The 20,111-nt window shown below is 44.5% G+C and overlaps 1 pseudogene; it reads right to left on the bottom strand.

The window, feature by feature from the left end:
- Positions 1 to 20,111, bottom strand: part of LOC123492246 — a 57,969-nt pseudogene that overhangs the window by 32,494 nt on the left and 5,364 nt on the right.

The raw sequence follows: 20,111 nt of genomic DNA, 5'->3' as shown, positions 1-20,111 counted from the left end.
GCTGTTTGTAAATACCCTGGTAGGTTGACTGATATCCTGAACCAGGTTGCAGGCACTGGTTACAGTTTGAAGCTTTTTCTTGAGTGGGCAGCAGTCAATATTTAGGTCACCCAGAAAATATACCCCTCTATTGATATCACATACATTATCAAGCATTTCACACATATTATCCAGATATTAACTGTTGGCGCTTGGTGGTCTATAGCAGCTTCCCACAAAAATGGGCTTTAGGTGAGGCATGTGAACCTGTAGTCATTACTTCAACAGCATTTGACATGAGATCCTCTCTAAGTGTTATAGGAATATGACTGAATAGAAACGGCAACACCTCCACCATTGGGATTCCTGCCTCTTCTGAAGATGTTGAAACCATGTATTGCTACCACTGTATCAAAGGTATTATCTAAGTGAGTTTCAGAGATAGTCAGTATATGAATGTTATCTGCACTAGCAAGTTATCGAATTCATGAACCTTGTTTCTTAGGCTAAATCTGTTAATGTGGGCTATTTTCTGCACATTTCTGGGATTCTTGATTGTTTTTATTGCTTTACTGGGAGGCATATCATCGGTAGACATGACAGTGATATTACTGTTTGAGCTGTACACAGTGGCCTTCCTACTAGGGCAAACTGCCTCAGTGCTAACAGTATAACTCGGGTTCATAGGCGGATGATTACTGCACACAATAGCTGTAGGATTGACAGAGGCATTTCAGGGGAGTTAGAGGGACATAAATTAGGTTACTTACATTATGACTGCCAACACCCCTGGGACAATGTACATTTGCAGAAGCACTATGACAACTAAATAAAGGTTAAATAAAATGTTAAAAAATAAACTCAGCGACACAATGGCAGGGCTTGGGTCACTGATAAGTCATGAAAAATAGAGTAAGTGTGTAGAGTTCAAATATGTATGGCACTAAATGTCACTGTAGGCAGTGGTCTGTGTTTCTCACCTGTTGTCTGTTGCGTATGAACATGCTGACCCAGACCTGGCAGGTGACACTCCTCCACCTGGGGACAGGGGACACACATAGACAGAATGACAGGGAGAGGTTTTCCATAGATCTACAGGGGTTTTCTTCAGGGCCGCAAACAGAGGTGGCATTGGCACAACTTAAAGGGGCAATAAGCAGTTTCTACATCCATTTCTTTTTATTTATGATATGTACCCATTGATTCTTGAAGAATATAACTTCTAAATGCCTCATGAGCCAAGTTGAACTGTCGTACCCCATCAGAACCCAAAATATATGCTTGTTTTACTCCATTTCTCCAGCCCCATCCCTCAGCTTTTTACAGAAACAGGCAAGGGGGAAATGCTTTGTTTTTCTTTCTACTGCTGATTGCCGCTTTAACGGTTTAAAAGATTAGCTGTACTGTGCTGGCCTGGTTACAAATCCAACCTAGCTGGAACCGTGCTGAAAGGACAAACGGTTCATGTCAGCATGATAGTGTGAAAAAGATAAGACAGACTCACCACCATAGCTCTGATGTTGAGAGCCTGGGAGGGGGTTCATCTGACACAGCTGCCCCAGTGATTCTGTCCTGCACCTCCCACCCCTGCTCTCCTTATCCTGACGTTCCCCGTTCTTTATCAGGCCCCTGCACACTGAACACACAGTACAGATATCAGTTCCAACATATTGTGCAACATATGTAGAGAAGGGTTATTTTATACATTTTACATTTTAGTCATTTAGCAGACGCTCTTATCCAGAGCGACTTACAGTTAATGAGTGCATACATTTTCATACATATTTTCTGAGGATATGTGACATTTCCTTACCAACATCTTAAATACAAATACAGCTTTATGGAATTCCAAAGCATAATTAAAAGAGTAATGAAATAATGGGATTTGACCGGATTGTTACATTAATTAAATGTTTTATTTAGCAGAATTTGAACTTATTGGTACTTGAACGTTGCAATAATAACCGAGGACATCAGTATGTTCAAAGACGCATGAAGACATTGTTCCATGTTTTTATAGACCACAGTGCTCCACTTATTAACCTTCTCTCAAGGATCTGTAACAATTATAATTTCCTCCACCAGAGCATTTTATTTGTCTACTTGTGTCACGTTCCATGTCTGCAGCAGTGCATTATGTCATAGTTGACGGACTGCTTACGGAAATCCAATGAACCATGGTATCATTACTCATTTATTTGCCTGTAATAAGATCTAATAGCTCTCAAAAGCTACTGCACTTTAACAGGGCTTCTCTTTTTGGTCTGTTCTTCACTGCAGCTGTCAGTTTAAAAGGCTAAATGTTTATGGTCAACTGAGACGGTGACTGAAACGATATTAGCTTCCATCTCCGCTACTTACAGAGAATTGCATATGCCATAAAATACTCAGGGCAACTGAGTTAGTTACCACTTCATGTTATAGGCTAGGCTACGCGATGCCTCGAGACAGGGTCCATTTCCCGCCCGTTTCACCAACTTAAAAAGTGATTCATTTAACTGCGATACAATAAAAGAGCCCAATTCCAATAACAAACGATGAGGATTCACTAATGTTCAGCACTATGTAATGTAACGCTGCCTGCCGACTGACTGACTGCTTCCTCCCCTTTCGCCTTGCTAACGCAAATAAGCTATTGACTCAGGCCTGAGCCCTCGGGGATAAGGAGGCACTAGAGGCAGCTAGCGGAGCTAGATCTCCATTTCCTCCTTCATAATGTGTCTTTCAAAGCAGAGAACACATACAGTGGCTTGCGAAAGTACTCACCCCCCATGGCATTTTTCCTATTTTGTTGCCTTACAACCTGGAATTAAAATGGATTTTTGGGGGGGTTGTATCATTTGATTTACACAACATGCCTACCACTTTGAAGATGCAAAATAATTTTTTTTGTGAAACAAACAAGAAATAAGACAAAAAAACAGAAAACTTGAGCGTGCATAACTATTCACCCCCCAAAAGTCAATACTTTGTAGAGCCACCTTTTGCAGCAATTATAGCTGCAAGTCCCTTGGGGTATGTCTCTGTAAGCTTGGCACATCAAGCCACTGGGATGTTTGCCCATTCTTCAAGGCAAAACTGCTCCAGATCCTTCAAGTTGGATGGGTTCCACTGGTGTACAGCAATCTTTAAGTCATACCACAGATTCTCAATTGGATTGAGGTCTGGGCTTTGACTAGGCCATTCCAAGACATTTAAATGTTTCCCCTTAAACCACTTGAGTGTTGCTTTAGTAGTATGCTTAGGGTCATTGTCCTGCTGGAAGGTGAACCTCTGTCCCAGTCTCAAATCTCTGGAAGATTGAAAACAGTTTTCCCCTCAAGAATTTCCCAGTATTTAGCGCCATCCATCGTTCCTTCAATTTTGACCAGTTTCCCAGTCCCTGCCGATGAAAAACATTCCCACAGCATGATGCTGCCACCACCATGCTTCACTGTGGGGATGGTGTTCTCGGGGTGATGAGAGGTGTTGGGTTTGCACCAGACATAGCGTTTTCCTTGATGGCCAAAAAGCTCAATTTTAGTCTAATCTGACCAGAGTCCCTTCTTCCGTATGTTTTGGGAGTCTCCCACATGTTTGCTTATTTTTTTCTTTAAGCAACGGCTTAAAGTTGTCCTATGGACAGATAATCCAATCTCCGATGTGGAGCTTTGCAGCTCCTTCAGGGTTATCTTTGGTCTCTTTGTTGCCTCTCTGATTAATGCCCTCCTTGCCTGGTCCGTGAGTTTTGGTGGGCGGCCCTCTCTTGGCAGGTTTGTTGCGGTGCCATATTCTTTCAATTTTTTAATAATGGATATAAAATGGTGCTCCGTGGGATGTTCAAAGTTCCAGATATTTTTTTATAACCCAACCCTGATCTGTACTTCTCCACAACTTTGTCACTGACCTGTTTTGAGAGCACCTTGGCTCGCTTGCTTGGTCGAGCCCCTTGCAGACTATGGGGCCTTTCAGAACAGGTGTATATATACACTGAGATCATGTGACAGATTATATTTTAAATTTCAGTCATTTAGCAGACGCGCTTATCCAGAGCGACTTACAGTTAGTGAGTGCATACATTTTCATACTGGCCCCCCGTGGGAATCGAACCCAAACCCTGGCGTTGCAAACACCATGCTCTACCAACTGAGCTACACGGGACCACCATATGACACTTAGATTGCACACAGGTGGACTTTATTTAACTAATTATGTAACTTCTGAAGGTAATTGGTTGCACCAGATCTAATTTAGGGGCTTCATAGCAAAGGGGGTGAATACATACAGTTGAAGTCGGAAGTTTACAGTGAGGGAAAAAAATATTTGATCCCCTGCTGATTTTCTACGTTTGCCCACTGACAAATAAATGATCAGTCTATCATTTTAATGGTAGGTTTATTTGAACAGTGAGAGACAGAATAACAACAAAAGAATCCAGAAAAACGCATGTCAAAAATGTTACTAAATTGATTTGCATTTTAATGAGGGAAATAAGTATTTGACCCCCTCTCAATCAGAAAGATGTCTGGCTTCCAGGTGTCTTTTATACAGGTAATGAGCTGAGATTATGAGCACACTCTTAAAGGGAGTGCTCCTAATCTCAGCTTGTTACCTGTATAAAAGACACCTGTCCACAGAAGCAATCAATCAATCAGATTCCAAACTCTCCACCATGGCCAAGACCTCTCCAAGGATGTCAGGGACAAGATTGTAGACATACACAAGGATTGAATGGGCTACAAGACCATCGCCAAGCAGTTTGGTGAGAAGGTGACAACAGTTGGTGCGATTATTCGCAAATGGAAGAAACACAAAAGAACTGTCAATCTCCCTCGGCCTGGGGCTCCATGCAAGATCTCACCTCGTGGAGTTGCAATGATCATGAGATCGGTAAGGAATCAGCCCAGAACTACACGGGAGGATCTTGTCAATGATCTCAAGGCAGCTGGGACCATAGTCACCAAGAAAACAATTGGTAACACACTACGCCGTGAAGGACTGAAATCCTGCAGCGCCCGCAAGGTCCCCCTGCTCAAGAAAGAACATATACATGCCCGTCTGAAGTTTGCCAATGAACATCTGAATGATTCAGAGGAGAACTGGGTGAAAGTGTTGTGGTCAGATGAGACCAAAATGGAGCTCTTTGGAATCAACTCAACTCGCCGTGTTTGGAGGAGGAGGAATGCTGCCTATGACCCCAAGAACACCATCCCCACCGTCAAACATGGAGGTGGAAACATTATGCTTTGGGGGTGTTTTTCTGCTAAGGGGACAGGACAACTTTACCGCATCAAAGGGACGATGGACGGGGCCATGTACCGTCAAATCTTGGGTGAGAACCTCCTTCCCTCAGCCAGGACATTGAAAATGGGTCGTGGATGGGTATTCCAGCATGACAATGACCCAAAACACACGGCCAAGGCAACAAAGGAGTGGCTCAAGAAGAAGCACATTAAGGTCCTGGAGTGGCCTAGCCAGTCTCCAGACCTTAATCCCATAGAAAATCTGTGGAGGGAGCTGAAGGTTCGAGTTGCCAAACGTCAGCCTCGAAACCTTAAAGACTTGGAGAAGATCTGCAAAGAGGAGTGGGACAAAATCCCTCCTGAGATGTGTGCAAACCTGGTGGCCAACTACAAGAAATGTCTGACCTCTGTGATTGCCAACAAGGGTTTTTCCACCAAGTACTAAGTTATGTTTTGCAGAGGGGTTAAATACTTATTTCCCTCATTAAAATGCAAATCAATTTATAACATTTTTGAAATGCTCAAATAAACCTACCATTAAAATTATAGACTGATCATGTCTTTGTCAGTGGGCAAACATACAAAATCAGCAGGTGATCAAATACTTTTTTCCCCTCACTGTACATACACATACACTTAGGTTGGAGTCATTTAAAACTAATTTTTCAACCACAAACTATAGTTTTTTGCAAGTCGGTTAGGGCATCTACTTTGTGCATGACACAAGTAATTTTTCCAACAATTGTTTACAGACAGATTATTTCACTTATAATTCACTGTTTCACAATTCCAATGGGTCAGAAGTTTACATACAGCTTGGAAAATTCCAGAAAATTATGTCATGGCTTTAGAAGCTTCTGATAGGCTAATTGACATCATTGAGTCAATTGGAGGTGTCCCTGTGGATGTATTTCCAGGCCTACCTGCCTCTTTGCTTGACATTATGGGAAAATCAAAATAAATCAGCCAAGACCTCAGAAAAACAATTGTAGACCTCCACAAGTCTGGTTCATCCTTGAGAGCAATTTCCAAACGCCTGAAGGTACCACGTTCATCTGTACAAACAATAGTACGCAAGTATAAACACCATAGGACCACACAGCCGTCATACCGCTCAGGAAGGAGACGTGTTCTGTCTGAGAGATGAACGTATTTCGTGTGAAAAGTGCAAATCAATCCCAGAACAACAGTAAAGGCCCTTGTGAAGATGTTGGAGGAAACAGGTACAAAATTATCTATATCCACAGTAAAACGAGTCCTATATCGACATAACCTGAAAGGCCGCTCAGCAAGGAAAAAGCCACTGCTCCAAAACCACCATAAAAAAGCCAGACTACGGTTTGCAACTGCACATGGGGACAAAGATCGTACTTTTTGGAGAAATGTCCTCTGGTCTGATGAAACAAAAATAGAACTGTTTGGCCATAATGACCATCTTTATGTTTGGAGGAAAAAGGGGGTGGCTTGCAAGCCGAAGAACACCATCCCAACCGTGAAGCACGGGGGTGGCAGCATCATGCTGTGAGGGTGCTTTGCTGCAGGAGGGACTGGTGCACTTCACAAAATAGATGGCTTCATGAGGAAGGAAAATTACGTGGATATATTGAAGCAACATCTCAAGACATCAGTCAGGAAGTTAAAGCTTGGTCGCAAATGGGTCTTCCAATTGGACAATGACCCCAAGCATACTTCCAAAGTTGTGGCAAAATGGCTTTAGGAAAACAAAGTTAGTGAGTGCATACATTTTCATACTGGCCCCCCGTGGGAATTGAATCCACAACCCTGGCGTTGCAAACGCCATGCTCTACCAACTGAGCTACACGGGACTACTAAATATACTCCCTCTAGGATGATTTTGCAAAGCATATGTGAGGCTCTGGGCTCAATGAAACCAGCTAGTCAACTAATGAAAGCTAAACAGTTTGTGCACCATACTGTAAGAGCCCAAACATACAAGTATGGGTAGCTGCAGCCAAATATGGCTATCGGAGTATGGGCGTGTCGAAAGGATTGGGTGCGTGGAAAGCGTATCAGCTATTTTGCCAGATTTGTTGCCACTCAAGACTGTTTTGCGTGTTTAATTGGGCTGCACTACGAGTAGATAGTAAGCCGGCGACCAGTACTCCGGTGTTGTGCCTGCCGACTTGAAGTGCTTCCTACTGGGTATCATCGTCGTGCCGCCAACGGTAGCTACGTGGCCATTTTTTTCTCTCACATGATTTTAATTCAATTAGGATAGCAGCCTACAGAAGAACAAACTAATATTGACAACCGTCTAGACGTCACCTTGATACATACACTACCGTTCAAAAGTTTGGGGTCACTTAGAAATGTCCTTGTTTTCAAAAGAAAAGCAATTTTTGTTCATTAAAATAACATCAAATTGATCAGAAATACAGTGTAGACATTGTTCATGTTGGAAATGGCTATTGTAGCTGGAAATGGCAGATTTTTTATTGAATATCTACATAGGCGTACAGAGGCCCATTATCAGCAACCATCAGTCCTGTGTTCCAATGGCACGTTGTGTTTGCTAATCCAAGTCTAATTGATCATTAGAAAACCCTTTTGCAATTATGTTAGCACAGCTGAAAACTGTTGTGCTGATTAAAGAAGCAATAAAACTGGCCTTCTTGAGACTAGTTGAGTATCTGGAGCATCAGCAATTGTGGATTCGATTACAGGCTCAAAATGGCCAGAAACAAATAACTTTCTTCTGAAACTCGTCAGTCAATTGTTGTTCTGAGAAATGAAGGCTATTCCATGCGAGAAATTGCCAAGAAACTGAAGATCTCATACAACCTTGTGTACTACTCCCTTCACAGAACAGCGCAAACAAACTGGCTCTAACCAGAATAGAATGAGGAGTGGGAGGCCCCGGTGCACAACTGAGCAAGAGAACAAATACATTAGAGTGTCACAGGTCCTCAACTGGCAGCTTCATTAAATAGTACCCGCAAAACACCAGTCTCAACGTCAACAGTGAAGAGGCGACTCCGGGATGCTGACCTTCTAGGCAGAGTTGCAAAGAAAAAGCCATATCTCAGACTGCCCATCTAATTATTTTATTTTTATTGGCCAGTCTAAGATATGGCTTCTTCTTTGCAACTCACGTTGAGACTGGTGTTTTGTCGGTACTATTTAATGAAGCTGTCAGTTGGGGGTGTAATACAACATTAGACAGAGGTTTGGCGAGCAGAAGCATCCATGAAGCAGCCTTCTGTGTAGTGGCAGACTGTATAGTAAACTAATGTCTACATCTTCCAAATCATAATCCAGGAAGTGTTGCGTTTACATTTTAGTCATTTAGCAGACTCTTATCCAGAGCAACTTGCAGTTAGTGAGTGCATACATTATTATTACATTTTTTCATACTGGCCCCCCGTGGGAATCGAACCCACAACCCTGGCGTTGCAAACACCATGCTCTACCAACTGAGCTATATCCCTGCCGGCCATTCCCTCCCCTACCCTGGACGACGCTGGGCCAATTGTGCGCCGCCCCATGGGACTCCCGGTCGCGGCCGGCTACGACAGAGCCTGGATTCGAACCAGGATCTCTAGTGGCACAGCTAGCACTGCGATGCAGTGCCTTAGACCACTGCGCCACTTGGGATACAAATTTGCATTTTCAGATAAGACAACTGAAAACTTGGTCAGATGTTACATCTCTACAGTGGGGAAAAAAAGTATTTAGTCAGCCACCAATTGTGCAAGTTCTCCCACTTAAAAAGATGAGAGAGGCCTGTAATTTTCATCATAGGTACACGTCAACGATGACAGACAAATTGAGAAAAAAAATCAATAGGTAAGCAGCTTGGTTTGAAGAAATCAACTGTGGGAGCAATTATTAGGAAATGGAAGACATACAAGACCACTGATAATCTCCCTCGATCTGGGGCTCCACGCAAGATCTCACCCCGTGGGGTCAAAATGATCACAAGAACGGTGAGCAAAAATCCCAGAACCACACGGGGGGACCTAGTGAATGACCTGTAGAGAGCTGGGACCAAAGTAACAAAGCCTACCATCAGTAACACACTACGCCGCCAGGGACTCAAATCCTGCAGTACCAGACGTGTCCCCCTGCTTAAGCCAGTACATGTCCAGGCCCGTCTGAAGTTTGCTAGAGTGCATTTGGATGATCCAGAAGAGGATTGGGAGAATGTCATATGGTCAGATGAAACCAAAATAGAACTTTTTGGTAAAAACTCAACTCGGTCGTGTTTGGAGGACAAAGAATGCTGAGTTGCATCCAAAGAACACCATACCTACTGTGAAGCATGGGGGTGGAAACATCATGCTTTGGGGCTGTTTTTCTGCAAAGTGACCAGGACGACTGATCCGTGTAAAGGAAAGAATGAATGGGGCCATGTATCGCGAGATTTTGAGTGAAAACCTCCTTCCATCAGCAAGGACATTGAAGATGAAATGTGGCTGGGTCTTTCAGCATGACAATGATCCCAAACACACCGCCCGGGCAACGAAGGAGTGGCTTCGTAAGAAGCATTTCAAGGTCCTGGAGTGGCCTAGCCAGTCTCCAGATCTCAACCCCATAGAAAATCTTGGGAGGGAGTTGAAAGTCCGTGTTGCCCAGCGACAGCCCCAAAACATCACTGCTCTAGAGGAGATCTGCATGGAGGAATGGGCCAAAATACCAGCAACAGTGTGTGAAAACCTTGTGAAGACTTACAGAAAACGTTTGACCTGTGTCATTGCCAACAAAGGGTATATAACAAAGTATTGAGAAACTTTTGTTATTGACCAAATACTTATTTTCCACCATAATTTGCAAATAAATTCATAAAAAATCCTACAATGTGATTTTCTGGATTTTTTTTCCTCATTTTGTCTGTCATAGTTGACGTGTACCTATGATGAAAATTACAGGCCTCTCTCATCTTTTTAAATGGGAGAACTTGCACAATTGGTGGCTGACTAAATACTTTTTTTCCCCACTGTACATTATATAGAGCAGGGGTGTCCAACCTTTTCTAGCTTTAGAGCTACTTTTAAATTATTAAACATGTCACAAACTACTCCATGTTTTTCCTAGCTTTCAAATAGGCACTCTTTATATTTTCCCGAATTGTAAATTCGATGTCAATGTTAAATCACATCAGATGACCATTTTGAAGGCTAGGAAAAAAACTTACAATTTTTGATTTTTGTGTAATATCCCTTTAATTGCGCATTTTGCGAGAAAGGAATGTTCTCATCTAGAGATGTTTTTGCTGCTGCATGTGTCATGACAGAGTTTAAGCCAATTGTGGCTAACCAGGGGTAATGTCAATGTGGATTTGATTGGATAGTAGCCGGGATCTTGAGGTGTCTGATACTTGTGAGATTTGTTTATGACAGTTTGTGATGGAACAAGTGAAGAACAAATGCACTTTCAGAATTGTTTGGCGAGCTACTCATAGGTGAGCTGTGAGCTACTGGTAGCTCACAATGAACTTGTTGGCGACCCCTGATATAGAGAGATGCATGTACCTGCTTGTAGTATACAGAGGACATCTGCAACTTCTTCCAGATATACAGGGCTCTCAAAGAGCTCAGAGGCTTAAGGAACCACTCCCCATTAGAATCAGCCACCTGGAAGGCAAAACATGAAATATAAAACTGAGCATGATAAACTGGGTGTACACTAAAGGCAGGCCAAATCAACCATTTGAATGCTACACGTAGGTGATGGATGAGGTGAGTTTCCACCTTGCTATGTAATGTGCTTTAAGAAAAGCACCATCCAATCTATCCAAAACATTTAAATAATCAATCAATCACTGTGCAGTTAAACTAAACCCATGGGAAGAAGTGAGGGGAGCGACCTGAACCTTAAGTCACTGTTCTAGAAGGCTACCACCCACTTTACCCTGCATCTAAGAAACTGCTGGCCTATGTACATAGTCATTGAACACAGGTCACTTGAATAATGTTTATCCACTTTATTCACTACCAGTCAAAAGTTTGGACACACCTACTCATTCAAGGGTTTTTCTTTATTTTTACTATTTTTTTTACATTGTATATTCATAGTGAAGACATCAAAACAATGAAATAACACATATGGAATCATGTAGTAACCAAAAAAGTGTTAAACAAATCAAAATATATTTTATATTTGAGATTCTTCAAATAGCCACCATTTGCCTTGATGACAGCTTTGCACACTCTTGGCATTCTCTCAACCAGCGTCATGAGATAATCACCTGAAATGCATTTCAATTAACAGGTGTGCCTTCTTAAAAGTTCATTTGTGGAATTTATTTCCTTCTTAATGCGTTTGAGCCAATCAGTTGTGTTGTGACAAGGTAGGGGGGGTATACAGAAGATAGCCCTATCTGGTAAAAGACCAAGTCCATATAATGGCAAGAACAGCTCAAATAAGCAAAGAGAAACAACAGTCCATCATTACTTTAAGACATGAAGGTCAGTCAATACGGAACATTTCAAGAACTTTGAACGTTTCTTCAAGTGCAGTCGCAAAAACCATCAAGCGCTATGATGAAACTGGCTCTCATGAGGACCGCCACAGGAATGAACTTATCCTCTGCTGCAGAGGATAAGTTCATTAGAGTCACCAGCCTCAGAAATTGCAGCCCAAATAAATGCTTCACAGAGTTCAAGTAATAGACACATCTCAACATCAACTGTTCAGAGGACACTGTGTGGATCAGGCCTTCCTGGTCGAATTGCTGCAAAGAAACCACTACTAAAGGACACCAATAAGAAGGAGAGACTTGCTTGGGCCAAGAAACACAAGCAATGAACATTAGACCAGTGGAAATTTGTCCTTTGGTCTGGAGTCCAAATTTGAGATTTCTGGTTCCAACCGCCGTGGCTTTGTGAGACGTGGTGTGGATGAACAGATGAACTCTGCATGTCTATTTCCCACCGTAAAGCATGGAGGAGGAGGTGTTATGGTGTGGGGGTGTTTTGCTGGTGACACTGTCTGTGATTTATTTAGAATTCAAGGCACACTTAACCAGCATGGCTACCACAGCATTCTGCAGTGACACGCCATCCCATCTGGTTTGGGCTTAGTGGTACTATCATTTGTTTTTCAACAGGACAATGACCCAACACACCTCCAGGCTGTGTAAGGGCTATTTTACCAAGAAGGAGAGTGATGGAGTGCTGCATCAGATGACCACGCCTCAACAATCCCAACCTCCACCCAATTGAGATGGTTTGGGATGAGTCGGACCGCAGAGTGAAGGAAAAGCAGCCAACAAGTGCTCCGCATATGTGGGAACTCCTTCAAGACATTTGGAAAAGCATTCCAGGTGAAGCTGGTTGAGAGAATGCCAAGAGAGTGCAAAGCTGTCATCAAGGCAAAGGGTGGCTATTTGAAGAATCTCAAATATAAAATACACTTTTTTGGTTACTACATGATTCCATATGTGTTATTTCATAGTTTTTATGTCTTCACTATTATTCTACAATGTAGAAAATTGTAAAAATAAAAATAAAGAAAAACCCTGGAATGAGTAGGTGTGTCCAAACGTTTGACTGGTACTGTATGTATAGCCTATATAACTACTGCTGTACACACTTTTTCAATTAATATACTGTCCATGCTGACTTTACACCCCATTATTCCGGTCTCTGACATTGCTCATTCTGACATTTCTTAACTTAAAATTTTTCTCGATTATATGTGTATTGTGTTGTTTTATATTGCAAGGTATTACTGCACAAGCATTTCACTGCACCTGCGATAACATCTGCAAATCTGTGTACACAGCCAATAAACTTTGATTTGACGTTACCTTGTTCATGATGGTGAGTAGTTCACTGAGTGCCAGTCTGAGTCTCCTGAGAGGGTCACTGTGTTCAAAGGTGAGGCCATGCTGCAGCTGAGACACCAGGATGCTCTCTCCATTATAGCCACCAGCCTTGTGCCTATCAGAGAACACCCCCACACCAGAAATGTCAGCCTCTCTACCATCCACACATGCTAAACAAACGTTTTACTCTGCTAAACAAAAAGGGAGACAAAATGTATTTATTTTGTTTTGATTCTCTAAGTACAGTGCCTTCGGAAAGTATTCAGACCCCTTGACTTTTTCCACATTATGTTACGTTACAGCCTTATTCTAAAATGGATTAAATACTTTTTTTCCCTCAGCAATCTAAACACAATACCCTATAATGACAAAGCAAAAACTGGTTTTTAGATTTTTTTGCAAATGTATTAAACATAAAAAACAGAAACACCTTATTTACAAAAGTATTCAGACCCTTTGCTATGATACTCGAAATTGAGCTCAGGTGCATCCTGTTTCCAATGATCATCCTTGAGATGTTTCTACAACTTGATTGTAGTCCACCTGTGGTAAATTAAATTGATTGGACATGATTTGGAAAGGCACACACACCTGTCTATATAAGGTCCCACAGTTGACAGTGCAAGTCAGTGCAAAAACCAAGTCATGAGGTCGAAGGAATTGTCCGTAGTGCTCCGAGACAGGATTGTGTCGAGGCACAGATCTGGGGAAGGGTACCAAAAAAATGTCTGCAGCATTGAAGGTCCCCAAGAACACAGTGGCCTCCATCATTCTTAAATGGAAGAAGTTTGAAACCACCAAGACTCTTCCTAGAGCTGGCTGCCCGGCCAAACTGAGCAATCGGGGAGAAGGGCCTTGGTCAGGGATGTGACCAAGAACCCGATGGTCACTCTGACAGAGCTCTAGAGTTCCTCTGTGGAGATGGGAGAACATTCCAGAAGGACAACCATCTCTGCAGCACTCCACCAATCAGGCCTTTATGGTAGCGTGGCCAGACGGAAGCCACCCCTCAGTAAAAGGCACATGACAGCCCGCTTGGAGTTTGCCAAAAGGCACCTAAAGACTCTCAGATCATGAGAAACAAGATTCTCTGGTCTGATGAAACCAAGACTGAACTCTTTGGCCTGAATGCTAAGTGTCACAAATGGAGGAAACCTGGCACCATCCCTACGGTGAAGCATGGTGGTGGCAGCATCATGCTGTGGGGATGTTTTTCAGCGGCAGGGACTGGGAGACTAGTCAGGATCGAGGGAAAGATTAACAGAGCAAAGTACAGAGAGATCCTTGATAAAAACCTGCTCCAGAGTGCTCAGACTGGGGCGAAGGTTCACCTTCCAACAGGACAACTACCCTAAACACACAGCCAAGACAACGCAGGAGTGGCTTCGGGACAAGTCTCTGAATGTCCTTGAGTGGCCCAGCCAGAGCCCGGTCTTGAACCTGATCAAACATCTCTGGAGAGACCTGAAAATAGCTGTGCAGCAACGCTCCCCATCCAACCTGACAGAGCTTGAGAGGATCTGCAGAGAGGAATGGGAGAAACTCCCCAAAAAACAGGTGTGCTAAGCTTGTAGAGTCATACCCAAGAAGAATCAAGGCTGTAATTGCTGGCAAAGGTGCTTCAACAAAGTACTGAGTAAAGGGTCTGAATACTTAAGTAAATGTGATATTTCAGTTTTTTATTTTGTATAAATTAGCAAAGATTTATACAAACCTGTTTTTGCTTAGTCATTATGGGGTATTGCTGAGGGAAAACACAATGTCATCCATTTTAGAATAAGGCTGTAACGTAACAAAATATGGAAAAATTCAAGGGGTCTGAATACTTTCCGAATGCACTGTATATTCACACACAAAAATATTTTTATTCCAGTCTAAAAAGTGATGTAATCTAGGCTAGTGTTATAAGTATACTAGTGTCTCTCAGATGTTAGCAGGTCATTCAAAAGTTTTTACCTGAGTTGCTGCTCCTTCCTGGCATCCTGCTCCAGAAAATGAAAGTCGACAGACAGGAGGGCCACGATGGAGTTGACAGCCTCCACACCGGACAGCAGGCGCAAGATGAGCTTCTTGTCCTGGGCCCAGGCCTGGCTCTGGTCTGCTGGGGCACACAGAGCCATCCGAACCAGGCAGGGCAGCAGCAGCCTCAGCTCCGGGTCACTCATTGCAGCCAGACACACCACATCCACCTTCTGCATGGCCTCAAAGGTATACAGGCTGATAAACTGCAGCCCTGCACTCTCTGACTAGCTAACCCAGCTAGCTCGGACAGCCCCATTCTGACGAATCTGTCTGTATCTACAAAGTAACTCAACCTATGTCCAGATAAATGTTTACAATGTAACCACAAGAAAATAATGTAGCTATATGAGTGATGACTTCAACATAAAAATCAGGCTATATGGGAAGATGCACAAAGCTTGTTTTGCTAGCTAGCAGAGTAGTACTAGTTTAGTATGAATTCGGGCGCTCGGCGTGCACTATTCAGCATAGCATTTTGATCCTACCGCTGCTCTGCCTGTCACGCCCTGGCTCTGGGGACTCTTATATGTTGAGCCAGGGTGTGTAGTGTCTATGTTTTGTTTTCTATGTGTTCTTTTCTAGATCGTGTGTTTCTATGTTGGCCGGGGTGGTTCCCAATCAGAGGCAGCTGTGGCTTGTTGTCTCTGATTGGGAACCATACTTAGGCAGTCTGTTTTGCACTTGTCATTTGTGGGATCTTGTTCCGGAGAGGTTTGTGTTTGTTAACCTTAGGACTTCACGTATCGTTTTGTTGTTTTGTAAGTGTGGTTTAAAGTACTCATTAAAAGATGTACGCATATCACGCTGCGCCTTGGTCCGTTGCTTATGATGATCGTGACAGAAGATCCCACCAAAGAAGGACCAAGCAGCGTGTCCAGGAGCAGACAGCCTGGACTTGGGAGGAGATCTTGGACGGGAAGGGATCCTGGACTTCAGAGGAAATCCAGGCCGGAATGGATCGCCGTCCGTGGGAGGAGACTGTGGAGGCGCGCCATAGAGAGGAGCAGCGGCGCCAACCGTGCCGATGTCGGACACGCAAGAGGCAACCCCAATAAAAAAATTTGGGGGGGCACACGGCATGGACGACGGGGCTGCTGGAGGCAGCTACAGGGCGAGTTTGTGGATTAGGAGAGGAGGCCACCAGGTTTGGGGGGCTGGAAGGGAGGTTGGCGGAGCCTAGAGGTAGAGCAGAGCCAACTCCCCGTACTCAGGCTAGGCAGCGTGAGACTGGCCAGGTTCCGAGGTATGCGGAGCTGCGTACTGTGCCGCGAGTGGTCTGGCACAGTCCTGTACGTCCTGTGCTAGCACCACGCACGTGTCGTGCTAAGGTGGGCATGCAGCCAGGACGGAGTGTGCCGGCTCAACGCTCGTGGCCTCCAGTACCCCTCCTCGGTCCCGGATATCCTGCGCCAGTGCCACGTGCTGTAGTGCCAGTACGAGTGCACAGCCCTGTACGTCCTGTGCTGATGCCTCACACAGAGTGTGTAAAAATAGGCATTCAGCCAGAACGGGTTGTGTCAGCTCTTCGCTCCAGACCTCCAGTCCGTCTCCACAGCCCGGTCCGGCCTGTTCCTGCTCCCCGCACCAAGCCTGTGGTGCGTGTTCCCAGTCCGGCCCGACCCGTTCCTGCCCCTCGCACCAAGCCAGTGGTGCGCGTCGCCAGCCCGGCCCGGCCTGTTCCTGCCCCTCGCACCAAGCCTGTGGTGCGCGTCGCAAGCCCGGCCCGGCCTGTTCCTGCCCCTCGCACCAAGCCTGTGGTGCGCGTCGCCAGCCCGGCCCGGCCTGTTCCTGCCCCTCGCACCAAGCCTGTGGTGCGCGTCGCCAGCCCGGCCCGGCCTGTTCCTGCTCCCCGCACCAAGCCAGTGGTGCGCGTCGCCAGCCCGGTCCGGCCTGTACCTGCTCCCCGCACCAAGCCAGTGGTGCGCGTCGCCAGCCCGGTCCGGCCTGTACCTGCTCCCCGCACCAAGCCAGTGGTGCGCGTCGCCAGCCCGGTCCGGCCTGTTCCTGCTCCCCGCACCAAGTCAGTGGTGCGCGTCGTCAGCCCGGTCCGGCCCGTTCCTGCTCCCCGCACCAGGCCAGTGGTGCGGGTCGTCAGCCCGGTCCGGCCCATTCCTGCTCCCCGCACCAAGCCAGTGGTGCGCGTCGTCAGTCCGGCACAGCCCGTGCCTGTTCCACCGGTGCCTGGTCAGGTACCGGTCAGCTGCTCCACACCGGAGCCAAAGCAATCCGCTCCACCGATGTCCAGTCCAGCTCCAGCCAGCGGGGTCAGACCAGACCAGGGGCGCTACGGGGGGGTAGCGAGAGAGTGGTGGTCACGCCCGGAGCCGGATCCGCCTCCGAGGTGGAATGCCCACCCGGCCCCTCCCCTGTTGTGTTTGGTTGGCGCGGTCGTAGTCCGCGCCTTTGGGGGGTACTGTCACGCTCTGGCTCTGGGGACTCTTATATGTTGAGCCAGGGTGTGTAGTGTCTATGTTTTGTTTTCTATGTGTTATTTTCTAGATCGTGTGTTTCTATGTTGGCCGGGGTGGTCCCCAATCAGAGGCAGCTGTGGCTTGTTGTCTCTGATTGGGAACCATACTTAGGCAGTCTGTTTTGCACTTGTCATTTGTGGGATCTTGTTCCGGAGAGGTTTGTGTTTGTTAACCTTAGGACTTCACGTATCGTTTTGTTGTTTTGTAAGTGTGGTTTAAAGTACTCATTAAAAGATGTACGCATAACACGCTGCGCCTTGGTCCGTTGCTTATGACGATCGTGACACTGCCCCCCTGGCTGACAGCCAAACAAAGGCATGGCAGAATTGATAAGTAATTTAATAATATAATAAAATATGAAAATAATATGAAAACTTTTCTTATAGCAACTGTGTTAAAGATGTCAATAGTACTTTTTTTTATCTGATTATTCTACAGGGTGTGCAGGATTTTGTTCCAGGCTAACACTATGTCTGGCGCAGGTTGCACACGTTGAGTCAGGTGTTCAAGCTGGGCTTGATTAAAACCCTGCACGATCGGATCTCGGACCGGGATTGATAAACAAAACGGTAAGTGGAAGCCTTTCAAAGTGTGTTGTATTATGGTTATAAAATGGTCCTATTTGCGACAATGGGTGAATCCCAAATCCCCCCCCTTCACCTCGGCCCTCCATTTGCGCAAGCGTCCCAATGCTGAGTGTGTGAAAATTATCGAGGGTATAGGAGCTAATTAGACCCTCAGGTAGCCACTTTGACAGAACCAGCAAGGCTGCAGGCACTTAATGTCTTTGCTGCACGCTTCAGAGAAAATATCCCCACACACACTGCAATATGGTTGCACAATTTCATACAAAATAATGGAGAGGCGTGCCTAATTATATGCATTTGTTTATGTCGGATTTCGAGACTTGGCACATGTAACATATGAAATACCTCCCAAATTAAATATTTAACTGTTACTGAGGTTTAAATCTTGTGAAACGACATTTAACTAGATTGAAATATTTAACAGTGGTACATGAATTGCACCATTCAAATCAGGAATGTGTCCTGAAATTGATGGGTTTATAGATTCCCCCCCTGTCTGGAAGTCACCCTCTGAGTTTCGTCAGCAACGCGTGACAAGGGCCCTCAGAGCGAGTTGGTAGTAGTCATGGGAAGTTTTGACTCTTTCAGTCAAAATAACGAATCTTTCGACTCATTTCGTTCATTTGACTCAGTAATGCCCAGAGTAATGCCTTACTAACAACTCGAAAGAATCATGACCCTCTCATTCACCCGTAATTTTTGATTGCTAGGCATACAAATATGATTATTTATTGATACCTTTTGAAATGAGGTCTAGTTGCAGCTGAGTGTATCTCGAGCGAAACAGCCCGTCTCTGTATGGTCCAAAAGAGTATGACATTGTTGCTGCCCGTAGCATTGAATGCAAGGAAAGCCAGCTAGCATTTGGCCTCCCTTGATTAAAAAAATAATAAAATAATAGCCAATCAGCATTGAGTTAAACTGAGTGAGCTCAACTGTGAATTGTCCTGGTGCACCAAAAATAAAGTGTCAAGGGAAGCCAGTTTGGATTTGGCTTCACACCAATCACATCACATTGAGAGCAAAACGTCATTGACAGAAACAACTTGAATTGTTGCATCTCGTTGTGTTGTTGTTGTCCTCTGGTGGCTAGCTAGCTAGCTAAAATTATCCCTTTCCTAAATTAGCCATTGATGGAGATAGAGATTTGGACTTGTGGTTTTACTTAATTCTCGGTACTGGCCAATGATTATAACGGCGATTCTGATCCAACCATTAATTCATTATTGTTGTGCCCCTGGCCTGAGAGGATATATAGCTAGATGTAGAAGGCAAATGTTAACTAGCTAACGTTGCCCATGAATGGAAGTTAGGCTAGCGAGCAAGCATTTTAGCCAGGTAGCCTAGGACAACCAAAAATAAAAGCGTGTACTGTATGACCGTTTCGTCAACATGAAAGAGAGGAGGATGGCATTGGCGTTTCTCTACAAGTAAGGTGAGTCAACATGTTTTTTCTACATGCACGAATGCGCAAGCACATGCACACACACAGAAATCAGAACCATGGACAGCCACATCATATTTAGCTTACGTTGATTGGACTAAATTGTTTTTGGTATCTTTTAGTTGTCACTGTATTAGACTAAGCATAGGTGATTTGATGATGTTGAAGATGAAATGGTACTGTAATAGTGGAGTGGCATGTCCTGTTTTCTTTGCGACTTGCGGTAACTCTCTATGGTTCTAAATCAATAGTTGTTTAGTGGTCTGAAAAATGTCTGAAACATTAACTTGCTTGACCATGCTGTGGGTTATGTAACTGTTACATGCAATATGCTTTGTGGACTTCACCAGACAGAGGTTGCTCTCCGGTTCTGTGATGAAACAAAGGTGTGGTTAAATGTATTCTGTCACTGTGTGTTCAAATTGTCTCGGTCTTTAGGCCTATATATCACGGTCGCAAAGCATATGAACTTACAGGTAATAGAGCAAACAACGCAATAATCACAACACATAGGTTGTAATAAGCTTTTTTCTGGCTTCCCCTGTAATTTTACCCACGCACTGCTACTGAAAAACGCCCACTAGATGGCCGGTCTAA

This window comes from Coregonus clupeaformis, chromosome 13, assembly GCF_020615455.1.
Source record: "Coregonus clupeaformis isolate EN_2021a chromosome 13, ASM2061545v1, whole genome shotgun sequence".
Taxonomy (NCBI): domain Eukaryota; kingdom Metazoa; phylum Chordata; class Actinopteri; order Salmoniformes; family Salmonidae; genus Coregonus; species Coregonus clupeaformis.
Note: the sequence above shows the minus strand (reverse complement) of the source record. Positions and strands in the feature narration are given on the sequence as shown.